Source organism: Chlamydotis macqueenii, chromosome 6 (genome assembly GCF_036417535.1).
Source record: "Chlamydotis macqueenii isolate bChlMac1 chromosome 6, bChlMac1.mat, whole genome shotgun sequence".
Taxonomy (NCBI): domain Eukaryota; kingdom Metazoa; phylum Chordata; class Aves; order Otidiformes; family Otididae; genus Chlamydotis; species Chlamydotis macqueenii.
In genome coordinates this window covers 25,635,607-25,651,859 of record NC_141561.1, presented here as the reverse complement: position 1 = coordinate 25,651,859, position 16,253 = coordinate 25,635,607, and the positions used below count along the sequence as shown (strand labels likewise).

Below are 16,253 nucleotides of genomic sequence, written 5' to 3'. Positions count from 1 at the left end.
AATATTCCAAACATATTTCTGATTCACTTAAACCAAATGTTTCAAAAATCCTGAAATGTGAGCCGGTGTAGAAATAAGCAATAAAAGCCAGTAATAGTATCAGACTCTTAGCAAGAAATACATCCACTAAAGAAGTATAGAACTTGAAAATCCTCAGCTCCAGATGGCCATTTCATTAGGTACAAATTCTGCTTCCTCCTCCAGCTCAAAACCAATTTTGCCAAACCTGAAAAGGAATGGAACCACAACAGTTTTGCTGAAAGATGCAAGCGTGTGATATTGCAAATAGCTGTTCTTTTTCTGTAGAGTCTGAGAACAAACACAGCAGCTTGAATAGCTCACCATAAAAGGATCCACAAACCACACAGATCGACTGGCTGGATTTGATGGGTAGGTATAGAGGGGCTGTTGTGATAGTTGTGAGTCAGCTGCTGCATACTCTGCACTGGGCTGCAGGAAAGCGTCCACCCAGCTCCTGCCTCTCTGAAGCTAAACCAGTTAAATATTAAGAAATAACTAAACTGTAGCTCTTAATGCTGAAAACTGAAGTAGATTACCTTTATTACCATTATTATTTACCTTTATTACCATTAAAAAAAAAAAGATACTATTGAAGCAATAGGGTACTAATCAATATTTGTTACAGTATAAGAAATCGGCTTGTTTATAGAATCAGGGAACAGTTTGGGTTGGAAGGGAGCTTTAAAGGTCATCTAGTCCAACACCCCTGCAAGGAGCAGGGACACCTCCAACCGGATCAGGTTGCTCAGAACTGCATCCAACTTGGCCTTGAATGTTTCCAGGGATGGGGCATCCACCACCTCTCTGGGCAACCTGTTCCAGTGTTCTACCACCCTCATTGCAAAAAAATTTTTCATACTATCTAATCCAGATCTACCTCCCTATATTTTAAAACCATTACCCCAAATGACTAATTTTACATTTCTTACCTAATGCAAGTACAGAAATGTTTTCTTCCTCTGCCATGCCCTAAAAGTGGAGTTGCACACATGAACCTGAGCTGCCCCTGACTGTGCTCCCTGAGATTCCTTTCATCGGTGTGCACCTAATAAGTTTCCTTATCATTTGTAGTACTGAAAGATAAATTCATAGCACATTGTTTTTTCAACCTGCTCACTGTCTCATGAGAAGAATCTGAGGAGTTTTAATGATCTTTTCTTTAGAAAGGATAATTTGCTCAAGTAAAATTTGCTGTAAGTCCATAAAGGAAAGTTTTTTACCTTTTTTTTTTTTTTTTTTAAATATAGAAATGTAAATTCTCGTGATTTGGTAAAATGTCATTACATACAGTAACTCAGTGCATGACAACATTATTAAATAATAATTTTTAATGAAAGTTTTTCAGTATTACCTTATTAAGTAAAAATTGTTGTGCGATTACATTCATCTCTGCCCTATTTTTCCTGTCTCCCAGTATGAGCTGTTCTGAAATTATGTTCATGTACTAGAAGACAAAGTGCCAAGTACCTAATTTAGTACTCAACAGTTACATCCAAATTTTAGTTGTTGTATAACACCAAATACTGTAAAGATGAAAGCCTCAAGAAATCCTTGCCTCAGACTAGAAAATGATCAGCACTTTGGATTAGACAGTTATTCATATTCCATTTAAACAGTACCTCACTCTCAAGGTGGCCTGAATGGCTTTAACAACCTATTTGTAATGTATGTAACCCCTGTGAATAAGATCAGTCTTGCAGCCTGATTGCCCATGACTTCTGATGTATGTATGCAGAAAAGTGATTTGAGGAAGAGGTTTACAAAATACTTGGGAACTATGCAAAATAACAACAAATAGGGACCAATGAGTGGGATTTTGAAACACCTCTGTGGATTAGAAACGTGTCCTGTCATTAGGCTCCTAGGGGTTTTGGATGTGTTTGAAAATTCTGGCCATTCTGACTAAGATTTCAGAAATCTTTTAAAGTGAAGGATAAACCAAATTATTATATTTGAGCCTACTCTTTCAAAATACATTAAAGTTTGTACACAACAGCTGTGATAAAGCAATGAGAAATGACCTCCACACATTCCTAAATGTTGTACTTTTTAGTTATAATTAGAGATGTAATTCCTTGCTTTGGTAAAATAATTGGGGTTTTAGCATGAAATTCTGTCTTTCTTGAAGCGGATTTCTGACATGCAGGATGAACACTGAATACTGAGTAACTGAACCCAGTAACACTGAATCTCTATAAAATAAGCACTCTTCTATGCCAAAGGTTACAATTTAAAGCTCCTTAATAAATATAACAAACTATAAAAAGTCAGGAAGCTTTAAGGACATCCATAGACTAGCAGAAACAGTGCTAAGTTCTAACCAGCTCTGCTACTTACTCCTAAAACTGGCTTTTCTCTGAGAGCGAAGAGCTCTGGTTTCCTGCCTCCAAAAATAGCTCATATTTCTTATCCTCTTTCAACTCACTGTTGCTAACAATGATTGTGATTAGTGTTAGTATATACTCTGGAAGCCAGCTGCTGTTTGTAAAGTTAGAAATCCAGGCCAGAAGAAGAGGAACCTATACAGAGAATGTATTTAAAATCTGTAACTGACCAGTTCTTGTTAACATAGAAAGATTTGCTATTTAGACACTACAGAAAAAGAAAGTTAGTGGGAAACTCCTTTCAAGTTATTCTTTCTCCATGTTATGCCCATTCTGACCCTCAGAAGAAAACTACAGAAGTTTTTTCTCAGTAACATGCTTGTTAACGGCTCCTGGTTAGAATGGTCCTAGAATCTAGAATCGCCCAATATGGGGAATGCACACAAAAAGTGTAAAGCCGTCTTTGTCTTCCCCTTTTCTAAGACTGCAGGAAGTAATAGCTGCAGTACAGGACATCTGTTTCTTGATCTGTGACGTACATTACCATCTAACCTCCTTTTTATTGTTAATATTTTGCTATACCTGCTAATGAAGCTGGAAATTGATTGTAAATCTAATGCAAGCAAAAATGGTGGTGATACCAAATGTAGCTTATTCTACAAGCTAATGTTAATAAACCCCATGGCCAGAGAGTGAGCAAGTTGCTGGGAGACAATAAGTAATCAAGCCTCATTAGAATAATCTCTGTTCTTTCTTTTTTTTGGTGCAAGCAGAAGAAAGCAGCGTGGAACTGCCAATATGGTTCCAGCAGAACATTAGGTGCTTTGTACAGGAGTCATTCAAAATGTCACTGACTATCAGCACTCTCTCTGTTACTTCTATAGTTAGCATTTCACAGTCATGTTTCTTCAGAGCTGTTATGCCTCATGTGATAACTACCATGGTAAGTACAGTTGTTCCTTTTCTTCAGCAAGTACCACAGCAGTAATCCCTGACTGGATTGAGCCATCCGGCAGCAGAGGATGTGTAGACATCCCACCAAACCTGCTCAGTGGTATGGCACAAGTGTCCAATGTGACAGGCACGTTGGTTCTCATCTCCTTCCCTTGCAGCCATAAACGTGACCTGAGACATGCCCATCTCCATTCTGCTGCTGCATACCTTCTGATTGAAGCTACAGATATGGGATCAAGATCCATAGTCTTGTTATTACACAAGACCCAGACCCTGTGGACTGAATTCCTGTGTAGAAAGGAAGGCATTCTGCCTGTATTATGGAGGCTCGGAGTCTGCTGCCAGCCAGAAACCATTTCTCCTTCACAAGATGAAATAAATCTGTGAGGAAATCATGTTCATGTTTTAGAAACCTGGGCAGTAAGATACTGACCACAGATAGCTCTGCTTCCCATTAAACATTTCTCAGGTAGCTACTCAGGCAATGCAGCCTTTAGGCTTTTCTTTTCTTTCTTTTTTTTTTTTTTTTTACAAGAAAGCCCTGATTTCCTCAGTAGGAAGGAAAGAACAAGTTATGAAGATTATATTTTATAGAAAATAAAAAGTAACTAACCAAAGCAATAAAAGTCTCTGCAGAGCTTACTGCAGGACATACAATCTAACAGCCTCTAGTACTTGGAAGGATATGATGAGATCAGAGTATGCTTTATTGCTTCTGTCTGAGCACTAAAAAGCATATGAAAAAAGACAAAACCCCTGCAGTTTCTTCAGCATCTTGCAAAGATCCTACTGCTCTCATTACAGGTATGTCATTCATGCAAATACCTTTATAAAACAAAGGCTTTCTTTTTTAAAAAATAATATAACTGAAGAAGTTCAAAATTATTGCCAACACGAGACAGCAATTTAAAAGATTGTTTTATACACCCTTTGATAAGTATGAATATAATAAGCCACAGACCCTTCAAAATCTGCTAGGTGCTGCCTCTGTAGAGTGCCAGGCTTTCAGCTTGTGCTAATCAGTAAATGCAGTCGCACGGGTTTGGGCTATTTGGGACTCGAGTTTCAGATTCTATTAAAAGCACAATTTAAGGCTTTGTGGCTGATTGTTTCAGAAGAAACAATCACTCCTCAGTTCAGTATTAAAAACTAGCATTTGTGTTTAAAAGGACATTTCAAATTTTTATCTAACAGCAGGTGAGTGTGGCTACCTTCAGAAGGCAGTGACTGGTAGTTCACATGGTGAGTACTGCAGCAGATCTTTTGTTTGTTTCTGCAATGTTTCGAATGTGCCCTGAATGCTTGTGTTTTTCTGTCACTTTCACTTCCCAAACCTCCTGACGCTGTTTATCGACATAGAAGGGACTTTCCCCAATGTTTTGCCAACATGAATCTGGCCATGTGACAAATAAATAACGCTTTAAAGTAGTAGATGCTGCTTAACAGTGAATAGGATGGTACCATCTTGTTATGATCATAAATACTCTGTATACAAAACATTCTCCATTTTTTATTTACAGTTCATAGCTGCCAGCCTACAGTAATCCCACTGCATAGAGTTATTTGCTTATTTACTGTTTATTTACTGTATGTACCATTTATGAATTGCACTGGTCTGCAACTTCCATCTCTAAGTCACTTATGCTGGGTAGTGCAAGCTTACACTAATTAAACTGCTCATTCATTTTTGTGCTACAGGTAAAAACAACTGTCACCCTGTTGCATGGAGTTGTGGAAGCAAATAATAAGCAAGGCAGCAGAGTAAATCACTCCAGCTAGAAGGTTTCCAGCCTGCCCGGTGCAAGGCTGTGCCCGGCAGCATCGCTCTGCGCCCAGTGGCAAACGGAGCCAGAGGAGAGGTGCGTAGCGGGCCCATGGGCGCCACATACGGTGGCCACTGTCACACCTGGTGGCACCTGGGACCAGTGTCACGGTGATGAGCTGATGTCCACTAGAACTGTGTGGCGGGTTGGTTTGTTTTTCTTTGAAGGCTGAATTTTCTGGAAGTGCAGCAACTGAAGCTGGAAGCAGTAACTCCATTGTGAGAGCACTGCTCTGCCTGTAACAAAGGCTCTGTTGTGTTGGCACGCAGCACAGCGCCCAAAGCTCAGGATGTTTTCAGCCTATTTACTGTTATTCGTGTTTGAGTAAATCTGGCATGGCTGCTGGAGAATAATAGCATGTATTAAGACCTGTTTTAATCAAATGGGTCCTTGATACAAAAATGTACTCTGATTTCTCTCTACTGGCATTTTGCATGGCAAAGGCAATTAACTACAACTCTGAACTGCTGGTATGACCTTAAACAAAATTAATAATCTCAGATTCTCTCCTAGCAAATTACTCAGCAGAGTATACATGGAAAAGGAAAGTCAGAAAACCTGTTACAACATCTTGATTCTCAAAGTAGCACAGCTCCTGCCAGAGTACAAATGAGAGCAACTTCTGGGTTGCCGTCTTAGAGCACTGGAAGCTGCTGCAAGATTTCTGCCCCACCTCTCTGCAGAAGGAGAAGCCTCAATCAGTCATTGAGAAGAGATTCCAGTTGTGACCAGCAAAATGGAGAAGGAGAGTCTATGTCCTTTTGGCCTAAATTTCGCTCCTCTTCCTATTCCTCTTTTAATAAAGTCCAAAATAATTGATATGGTTCATCTACAGCAATTACTTTTGCTAGGAAGCTAATGAAGATCACTTATCTCTGTTTATCTCTACAGGTTTTTAGGGAAATTTTTCTGTTCTTCCTCTTCTTTTGCTGATGCTGTTTTAGAGAAGATATGTCCTCGAGGCTGACAGGCCTCCTCTGAAAATTTTAATGACAGTTCTTTATCTTTAGGTCTTGCATGTCCAATGGGTTGTGTTGCTGAGGGAGGGATAGCTTTCTGAGTCAGAAGAGGCCAGGGATGTCAGTACCACAGGTGTGCTCCGATGGTGATGCAGAGGGCTGCTGCTACAGCCAACGTTGACTGGCAGCCACCAGGAAAGGGGGCGAACAGTGGTGGTTTTGCAAACTGTGTTTTGAGGGGAGAAACCAAGCTGGTGCTGCTTATATGAGGCAGTTTTCTTATTTGGAATGAGACATAGTAAATTATATTCAGTCACTCTGCAAATAGCAAGAGCAAAATTAACGTTAAGGTAGAGTTTGCAGAAGCCAAATTTTTTTAAAGAGCCATTTTGTAGCCTAAAAATCATGTGTTCAGCAGGAGCTTTAAGACTGACAGCAACTGACCCAGGGCAGTTAGACTGAAAGCAAGACAAGTGTCCTGGCTGGCTTTCCTCACAGCATTTCTTTCCACATTTTTGCTTGTATTACTTTAGTCTTGGCATGACAGCATTTCAGGATGTTTGTCCAGGAGCCTGGACAGACAATGGGTTATTAGCTGCACTCTGGGGGAAATAAAAGCCACATTGGTTGTCTGATTACTGAAACACTTGATGGCAAAGTGCCACAGGTGGAAGCCGCCATCTGCCTGAGGCACCGTCAGCGACCCGTTTCACCTGTGATCAATCTGACTTGCATTCAGCACATACACAGCTCCGAATAGTAAAGCACAGCTACTGTTATCTTGACAAGACTGACAGCCCTAAAAATACCTGCAGTCGGTCAGGCTCTAGCCTGTCCTACGCTGGGTATTGACAACGGCCGCTCAATCACCGCCAGGAATCCGCGGCGGCGAGAAGCGGCCGAGGCGGGGCCGGACCGGGCGGTGCCCGGCGGGGCCCAGGCCTGCGGGGCGCAGCGCTCGGCACCCCCTAGCGGGGCGGCGGCGGCGCATTGTCTGCCGGCGGGGTGGGGCTTCCCCTTGCCGCCTCTCGGCCGGGCCGGGCCCCGCGCAGCTGCCGCGGCGGCTCCGCGAGAGGGGCGGCCAGTACTGCAGACCCGCAGGCGAAGGGTCGCGGGAGGCTAGGGCAGCGGGGCGGAGGCGGGCCCGGCAGCGGCCGGTGCTCGCTGTCTCCTTGCCGACGGGGGAGGGGTCGGAGCCGCAGCCGGGCCAGCGAGGCGGTACCAGGCGGCTGAGGGCGGCCGCCGCAGCCTGGCCGGAGCGAGCGGGTCCAGGCTCCGCCCCGCGTCCTCCCAGCCCGGGCACCCGGAGCGCCGCAGCCGGGTGAGTAGCTGCGGCCGGAGCGGCTCTTCCTTCGCCCCAGCCCCGTGGAGCGGCGGCCGCGGGCGCAGCGCAGGCCCCGTGGCCTGGCCGCGCTTTGTTCCCCGGGCGGCGCCGTCGGAGCTGTGAGGCGTCCTGCTCCGTCGGGCGGCGGTCTGGCTCCCGGCTCTCCCGGGGGGCGGCGGCAGCGGCCCGGCCTTGCGGCGGGGCAGCCCTCCCGCGCCCGGCCTCTCTGGCCAGCGCCGCCTACCCGCGGCAGGCGGGAGGGCTCACGGGGTACCCGGCTGCGGGGCTCACCCCCCGGTCCCCGTCTTTTCCCTGCCCCTTTGTGGGTCCCGCCGGCTGTTGCCGGGCAGGGGGCACAGCAGGTCGGTACAGCCCAGGAGAACCCGCGCAACAGGTTTGGGTATTGTTCGTGCAGCTGCTACATACGTGGCCATAGCGGGTGGGGCGGGGGGGCTCCCGAGTGGCCGCAGCCGGTGCCTGCCTTTGTGCGGGGGGAGGGCGGCGGCCTCCTCCCGCCGGGCCCCGCTGCGAGTGCCACGGCAGGCTCGGGAAGGAAGGAAGGAAGGAGAGGGCTGCGGGCAAGGGAGAGCTCCCCGGAGGGAGCCGGGGGCGGGAGGCGGCTCCCCGGCTGGCCGATCCGCTCGGCTTCTCGCGGGGATTTTCCCGGTGCGCCGGTGGTCAGCGCGGCGGCGGGCTGGTGGGGGCCAGTCACGGCCCTGTCACTGCCGCGGCGGCGGGCGCTCCTGGGTTTCGGGAAGCGCTGCCCGGTCGGGAAGCTGATTCACTGCTGAAGCAGTGGTTACTCAGAGCCATGGTTGCCATTTCTTTGATTTTTGACAGGCCCATTGTCTACCAGTTTTGCCTTTCCCCCCATAACTGTAATACCCCTTGCTGCCCCGTGACAGAGCTTTTTAGCCAGACAGTTGTAGGAAGGAGATGCTCTAAAGCACCCTTTTTCTTAAGTAATCTGAACAAGTATGTGGAAGCAAGAGTGGAGATAATTAGTGGAGAATGGTTCTTTGTAATTTTTTTAATAAGCAAACTGGTAAGGTTTACTTGGGTGGATATTAGTAGATGCTTTTGTTAGTTGTTCTTTCATCTTTCCTCATCCCAAAGGAAATGCTGGTCCTCTGTATTTTTAGTATTGCAGTATCTGCATTGGCCTAACGATTGGATGTTGACTTTGTTCACGCATTAAAATTTGCTGTAAAGAGGAAGTGCTGGGGTTTTTTTTACCCTCTTTCCCATTCTGTGACACTGTCTGCTAAGATTCAGTGTATAGTGAATAGCGAATACTGTTATTACATAATAGGAACAGTGATGGTGATGAATTTCTGCACCAATAAGGGTTCTTATTTTTCTGAATGTGAGTTTTTATAGTCATAGTACCATTATCTATACCAAGCTAAAACTTAGTGAGGAGAAAAAGGGGAAGGTGGACCACAGAATAGAACTGAAGCTTGGTCAGAGACTCGTACTACTTGCTGGTAAGGTGCTGGTCATGCTTTGCTCTGGTCGGGGGGGGGGGGGGGGTGGTGGGGAACCCCACCCCAAAAAGCTCGACCCCCCGCGGCCCCCGACTAGGAGCAATTATTGTGGTAGATTTTAGGATTTTATATAATTCTTTATGTCATAGATTACTACTTGAAGAGTCCTGTAGAATCACCTCAGCCAACTGTTTTTCCTGAAGTAGTATGCTAATAGATGATGTTTTATTTGCAGTTTAGATTATCTGTAACATCAGTTTTCTTAGAAACAAAAGTTAAAAGAAGAAAACCTCTTACAGGAAACAGTGCCATGATGTCTCCTGGAGTTGTAAGGCCATTTTAAATTAGCTGTGGGATCACATTTCTCAGTAAAGCTTACGTAAACAGGAGAAACTTACATAGTTTTGTAATTTTCCAGCAGCAGAATAAAGGAGTCAGGTGAAGTTCAGTTCAGTTGCAGTTGACTGCTGCTTGGGTGTGGTAGAAGGGAGGGGAACTGGAGGTGCTTCTGGAAGAGACTAGGTACATTGACAGTGAACTTTCATACAACGCTGCGTAACTGTTAAGAGTCCTGAGGAATAGAGTATGAAGAGGAACACCTTTATTCCTTTGGTGACTGTGAGTGGTTGGGGAAATACAGAAAACCTTCAATAGGCAGCTTCTGATAAAGTAGGCAAAGGCTACCCTAGGCTCGTGTAGGGATAAGAAATGATGTTGCAGGATTTCCACCACGTCTCTGTTCGAGCTATATTGAGCACTTGCAACTGATATTCTTGTTCCTGATCTATAGGTGGGTACTCTTGCCTTCTGTCCATCTTTTTGAGGCTACTAGTTTATTTGCATGAATAGAAAACTTCTTGTAATATAGTTGTTTGTTTTTTTTTTTTTAAATTTAAAACTTGTTATGAGAGAGATTACTGTCATGACTGCTGCATCTGAGTAACTGTAAAACCTATGAAATATATTTAGCATCTTGGCTTTGCCTGCAAGACAGTATACACTGAGTTTTTGGGTTTCGTTTGTGGATAGAATTTGATCAGTTACAAGGTTTCGTGCAAGTCTTAAAGCATTTGCTGAGGTTTTACATTTGATGTTTATCTCTTAATTCTGCATCTTCTAATACAAGTAGGGACTAATTATATTTTTAAATTCAAGTTATAATTTGCCTTTTTGAATTTTATAACAGCGATTAACTTAATTTGTAGGATTACTTTCTTCCTCTTCTCACAAAAACCAGTAACACTGTTCTATTTTATATTTTGCCTAAAACTCTGTGAAGATTACCTCTGACTGAAAGCACACTGCAAGGATTCTGGTTCTCATTACTTTCCCACTGCTTCCGGTGCTGCCTCAGGAGCATTGCCTGCTAATTGTAAACAATGTTGATGTCTGCCATATGTTTTGGTAGAAAATATGGGATTCCTGCTGTCCCACTCAACTTGAATGCCTAGCTTACAAGTATTTGTGAATATATAATGGCGATGTTGACTCCTCTCTCATGTAGCTTTGTAACAAACCCTTATTTTCAGCCTCCAAGGAAAGAAAGTTTTTTAAATTGAGTATTAACATCTGAAAAATGGTGAAATAATTCTTTCATTTAAATTTACAGCATTTGGAGCTCAAACCTGTATCCCTAATGGATAGTTTTACATTTCGGTACCAATGGTAAGTAAGATCGATATCTTCCAAAAATAAGATCTTTAAAATTTTCAGGCAATATATTTGGTTCTTCTGAAGCTTTGATACTGATGCATAGAATAATATCTTTGCCCTTGGTTTTGCACAAGCTTATTTGAACTGTAACTCATGCCTTCTTTGACTTATCTACTTGTACTTTTGTTTTCATCTTGTGACTTTTATAGCACCTTTTAAGATTTTTTTTTAACGTAACCAAAGCTTCTGATACTGAAGTTATGTTACACAGTTTGACTTAGATACTATAAAATAATGCAGCTTGTGTTACAGTGTCTCATGTAGTCTTAGTGTCTCACAAAGAATAGTGTTTGCAAAGATATTAGAGGGTATTTAAGCATAAGACTGGAGATACATGAATTCTAATTTAAAGAAGGAGCTGTAGTTGTGGGTGAGAGTAAGGAAGTAAGTTTTAAAAGCATTGAGGTAGACTGTTGCTTCTGATGGAGTTGATAAACTTGTGCACAGAAGAGAAATGAGAGACCTGAGCACCTTGAATGAGCAAACAAAAATGCACTGACACAGCTTTTTAGTCTTTAGACTAAATGAGAGTGCGAGATTTTTTAATTGAGGATATCCTTACAGCAGACTAAATTTGACAAGAAAGCAAGTGAAAATCAGTATGGATTGTTGTTTTCTTGTTTCTAGGTGAGAAGATGAGCTGCTGCATTTTGGGCAAGCTGAAGTTTGGAGTGCGGGGACAGAAAGAACCACTAAGAAGGAAATTACAATAGTTAAGAGGAGATGAAGGTATGACTTAGGGCTTTGCAGAATCAATTATTCAAGGGAGGCAGATATATTAGGCATGTGAGAATTCAGAGCCAGCTAAACTATTTCTGTGTTGGCAGAGTTGAATTTGAGATGTGTTTGTGGAGAGATATCATAGAATCATTACGGTTGGAGAAGACCTCTAAGATCATCAGATCCTACTGTCAATGCAACACCACCATGCCTACTAAACCATGTCCCAAAGTGCCACGTCGATGTGTTTTTTTAATACCTCCAGGGATGGCAACTCCACCGGTTCCCTGGGCAGCTTATTCCAATGCTTGACCACTCTTTCAGTGAAGAAATTTTTCCTAATATCCAATCTAAACACCCCCAATGCAACCTGAGGCCATTTCCTCTTGTCCTGTCACTAGTTACTTGGGAGAAGAGGCCGACAATCACCTCAATGTTGACCAGACCAAGTAAAGCTTAAAAAAAAAAAAAAAAAAAGTTGGAAGGGTAAGATTTGATGTTAACTTGGTGTTTTGGACACTAAATGATATGTATGGCTGAAACTGAGAAAATAAATGGCTCTTCACGAGGGAAAGAGTCAGTGTAGGTGCTGTGGCTTACCTACTTTTTGGTATTGGTAAAATTGATGATTTCTTTCTAATCAGTATACCTTCAATGCGGGTTGTCTATTTTCTTCCTGCTAGTGTAGTGTCTTCTAATTCTTTCATGTTAGATTCTAATTTGGCCGTAGAAAATAGTATCAGTGTTACATCTATGCAGGATGCTCCTGGTGGCAGTTTAGAGAGCTTGATTTCGTATCCTCTGAAGCATGTGATTGTTTATTTATTTATGATAGTGGCATGCTACATGTTTTGTTTTGAGGGGATGGGGAAAGAGAGAGGTGCTGTGGTTACTGCAGGTGGTTGCTGTGGCCAGTTCAATTTGTGGTTTGCAGCTGAAATGTTCAGAGTTCTTAACATGAGTATAAAAACTGAAGACATCTGTGCCAGTTAAGGAAAGATTTCTTTCTCTTGCACACAGTAATTCAAGAGCAGCATAGATAACTATTTTTATTTTGTATAGCAATGAATTTGTGTAATTTGGACATATTTTGAAACTTAAAAATGTGAATGAACAAGGTATTTATGTACCAGATCTGGCATTTTTCAATCTTTCTACTTCCATGTTTGGTGAAGATTAGCAAAGTTGTCAAATTACTTATTTATTCCTTGTGCAGATATCTTTATTTTTATCCTCATTGTGTCTACCTTGTGTGTAGTGCACTTGCAGGGCAAGGGGGGTGGGGAAGCCACTGCCATAAACTTTTTTTTTTGAAAGATGCAGAGGAAATTGTTCAGGATGTTTCATGGTCCACATGCCCAAAAGGTCCTACATCAAGAGTATCAAACCCAAAGTTTTAGAGATTTGTAAACAGTCTTTTTATTAGCCTGTCACTTGTTTTCTTCTTGAGTCATTCACCTAAAAAGGATGACTGCTTTTGTGTCTGCTACACTTATATCTACACACCCCACCCTACTTTTCCTCTCAAACAATCCCTTGCCCTTCCACACACCAACCACCACCACCCCCCCCCCCCCCGCTACTCTAGATGGCTTTCAGTTTAAAGAGCCTTTCTTTTTGCTTCCATTCAGTTGTAGTGTTACTATACTGAGCTGAGAAGTGATTCCTGAGGGCCTGAGCCACACACATTTGTAATTAATGCCAAGTATGTGTATTGTTATGAAGTTGTAGATTGTTTTCTTATATAAATGTTGTAGAAGGAACAAGAAGTTCTAATATTGCACCCCAGAGGAAAGTTATTTTTCATTTACTCCGGACTGCCAACAGTTGCATTCATCAGTGCAGCTGTTTGTCTTTTGACTTTGTCTTTTGATATGGCTGCTTACGGCCTGAATTGTCGTATCTCATTCCTCCCACTGTTTTAGTTTTGTGAAGTACTGAAGGCATCAGAGCTTTCTGTGATCTTTTATCACAAACTGGTTTTGAACAGTTCCTTAGAGAGCCAGTGATAAGGTACTCATTTCTACTTGCTCATTCTTGCAAGCTTTTATGACTTGCTTGGTATTTTTTTTAGCAGAGGGAGCTAGAAGAGTAGTATGTGATTTTATTTTACTATTCATTGTTTGTTTTTCTTACCCCCAACCTGTGACTCAAAATCTATTTATATGGGAGAATTTACAATCTGTGTGATTTGTCTTGTTTCCCTATGGTCTCAGATTAAGTAAAATTAAGAGCTGAACCTGAGATTTTTTTTTTTTTAATATGTCTTAGGGAAGTGTGACAAGGAAGAGAGAATATCTGTGCTGTGCTTTGAATATAGCATTTCAATTGACATATTGCTATGTAGAAAGTGGTGGAAGAAGCACCCTCCCAAATTGCATCATTTTGCATATTCTGTGGTCACTTGATGCTGTGAAGTGAGTTGTTTGGACTATACCAGATGACTGCAACTTCTGCTGTTTTGGCTGCCTATTGCAAGGGAGGGTATAAGGTAGATCAGTCTTCTGTTGCCTGTGGTAACATCCTACAAGGGCAAGCTATAGAATTCTGCAGGAATGTAAACATGGAGTCTCTGTATATATGGCAGAAAAGGAAATGTGGAGATGCATCTAAAACCTGTAACTTATTTTCTCTACTATTCTAGATTAAAGAAGCCTGAAAAGTGCTGTAATTTAATGTGTACCATATGTGTTTGGCTTGACCGGAGACTGGAAAGTGTAGAAAAGTCAAGCAAGCTATCACTTTGTATGTCATGTGTTGTAGCATCATTATGAGCTTCTGCATGTATTCATTTGGGTTGGAGCAAGACTGCTGTCTGTGGACATGGCCTTTGAATCCAAAGAAGTGCTGTTCTCTGAGAGAGTGACAATTACTGCACAGTATCCTGTGCTTGCCCTTCTTGTATGAAAAGACTGAGTTGTCGGTATTGTTTCACAGCTGTACATGCAGATGTTATTGTGCATCCTTAGTTAAATTGTTCCTGTGCTCAATACTCTTTCCCTTTGCCACTTGCTCTTAGTCTGAGAAAAAGCTCTACCATTCTATGAAATGAATAGTTGATTGAGATCAAAGTTAAAACTTAGGAGCCCAATGTCTTTCTTCTCAAGTGGCATAACCTCTCGTATTCACTTGTTCTCCATTTGGTGGTTCACTATTCATTATATTGCTCATCACTTTTTTTTTTACCGCTTGTCTTTTATTTCACTGTTCACAGAATGTTGAGTTGGGAAACAAATATGAAAGATCGATTAAATACAGGAAGCAGTTAGCAGATGGTTTTTCTAGTTATTAGCTGTAACTATTATTAGCTATAGTTCGAAGACAAAGTGTGCAAGGTAAGACTTGAACCTCTGGGTGAAAATGGGGCAGAAGAAATTTAGTGTTTCTAAGCTTAAATTTGATGTGGCTGTGACAATGTGCTTTTGGATCATGGCCTAGCAAACTCTTAACCCTAGGTTTAACCAAAAATTGAGCACGTTTTCAGTCTGTCCATTCCTCTGCCGTCACAAGTTGCTGAGTTAGAGTACTGACTGTGTATGTGTAATGGAACTGACACTGTACGGTTGTATTTTGCTTTAAAATTAAACAAGCTTACACATTGATGAAATCTACTGAGTCTATGGTTTTTATCTTCTTAATCCTTTAGTGTGAATTACCAGGTTATAGAAGATCAGGAATATTTTCTTTGTGTACAACTTGAAAGTCAAGCATGATAATCAGGCTGGAGTACCTCTCCTGTGAGGACAGCCTGGGAGAGTTGGGGTTGTTCAGCCTGGAGAAGAGGAGGCTCGGGGGAGACCTTATAACGGCCTTCCAATACGTAGAAGGGGCTTATAAGAAAGATGGGGAGAAACTTTTTACCAGTGCCTGTAGTGATAGGACAAGGGGTAATGGTTTTAAACTGAAAGATATTAGATTCTGACTAGATATAAGGAAGAAATCTTTTACAATGAGGGTGGTGAAATACTGGAGCAACCTGATCTGGTTGGAGATGTCCCTGTTCCTTGCAGGAGGGTTGGACTACAGACCTTTAGAGCTCATCTTCCAACCCAAACTGTTCTGTGATTCTATGATGTAAAACTACAGTATGCCCCTTTTTATGGATAGTTTTTACAGATAGTCAGAAAGAAAATAAAAAGAACAAAATTATTGAAAAAGCAAAAAACTTTATTTGGTCTTCCCTAAATATGTGGAGTTACCTTTCTCCTGAGATCTTAAAGTGCTCTCATGGTAAAAATTTATTAGTACTGCTCATAATATGTTAAAGAGTAATAACCAAACACTGCACTTGAGTACCTAAGCTGATGTTCATCTGGCAGGTTTTACTGTTATTTTGAAACTGTCCAGCAGAATAACCTAGTTCCATGTGCTCTTTAGTTGAGGACAGCATTAACTAATGAATGCTTACAGGCTTTTTCTACTTTTTGGGCAGGTTTGATATGCCGCTCAGATTGCCCTGGGGTATCAGCCCTGGAAACACCTTTGTTCATGTTCTCTTTGTCTTTGTGCCACTTAACTGTGCAAGAGACTACATCCTTCAATGTAGCTTTAAAGGAAAGTGGAATAATAATCTACATAGATAATTGTGATATTCAGCTTCCTGTCTCTTTTGCATGTGGATTTTATTTCTCTGTGGGACATGAACTTTTTTTAAGCTGATCCAAGGAAATCATGGGATAATGCTTTGTGGATTGAAGTGTCTGAAAAAACTTGCATGCTGGCTTTAGGGAATGAAGCTGTTAATTTTAAAGGTCTGCAATTCAGAAGTTGATTAAAAAAAAAAAAAAAAGAAGAATTTCACCCTATATTTCTTTTTTCTTTTCTTCCCCTCTTCCCCCCGCCCCCCCAATATTTCAGAATGTCTGTTACTTATGCTATTGTTTGTGCCTGGACTTGCAAGCTGCTAGAGTTTTCAATATAGCCACCCA

The 16,253-nt window shown here is 42.1% G+C and overlaps 1 protein-coding gene across 2 annotated transcripts in view; it reads left to right on the top strand.

The window, feature by feature from the left end:
- The first annotated feature begins 7,141 nt into the window (after positions 1-7,141).
- Positions 7,142-16,253, top strand: part of SESTD1 (SEC14 and spectrin domain containing 1) — a 57,916-nt gene continuing 48,804 nt past the window's right edge. Inside the window, exons 1-3 of one of the 2 annotated variants that reach the window (XM_086751420.1) lie at positions 7,142-7,402; positions 10,502-10,557; positions 11,233-11,334. The gene's annotated coding sequence lies outside the window, so the exon portion shown is untranslated. Of the gene's footprint in view, positions 7,403-7,617; positions 7,768-10,501; positions 10,558-11,232; positions 11,335-16,253 lie in introns of those variants that run through there. The other variant, XM_086751421.1, reaches the window with a different exon arrangement.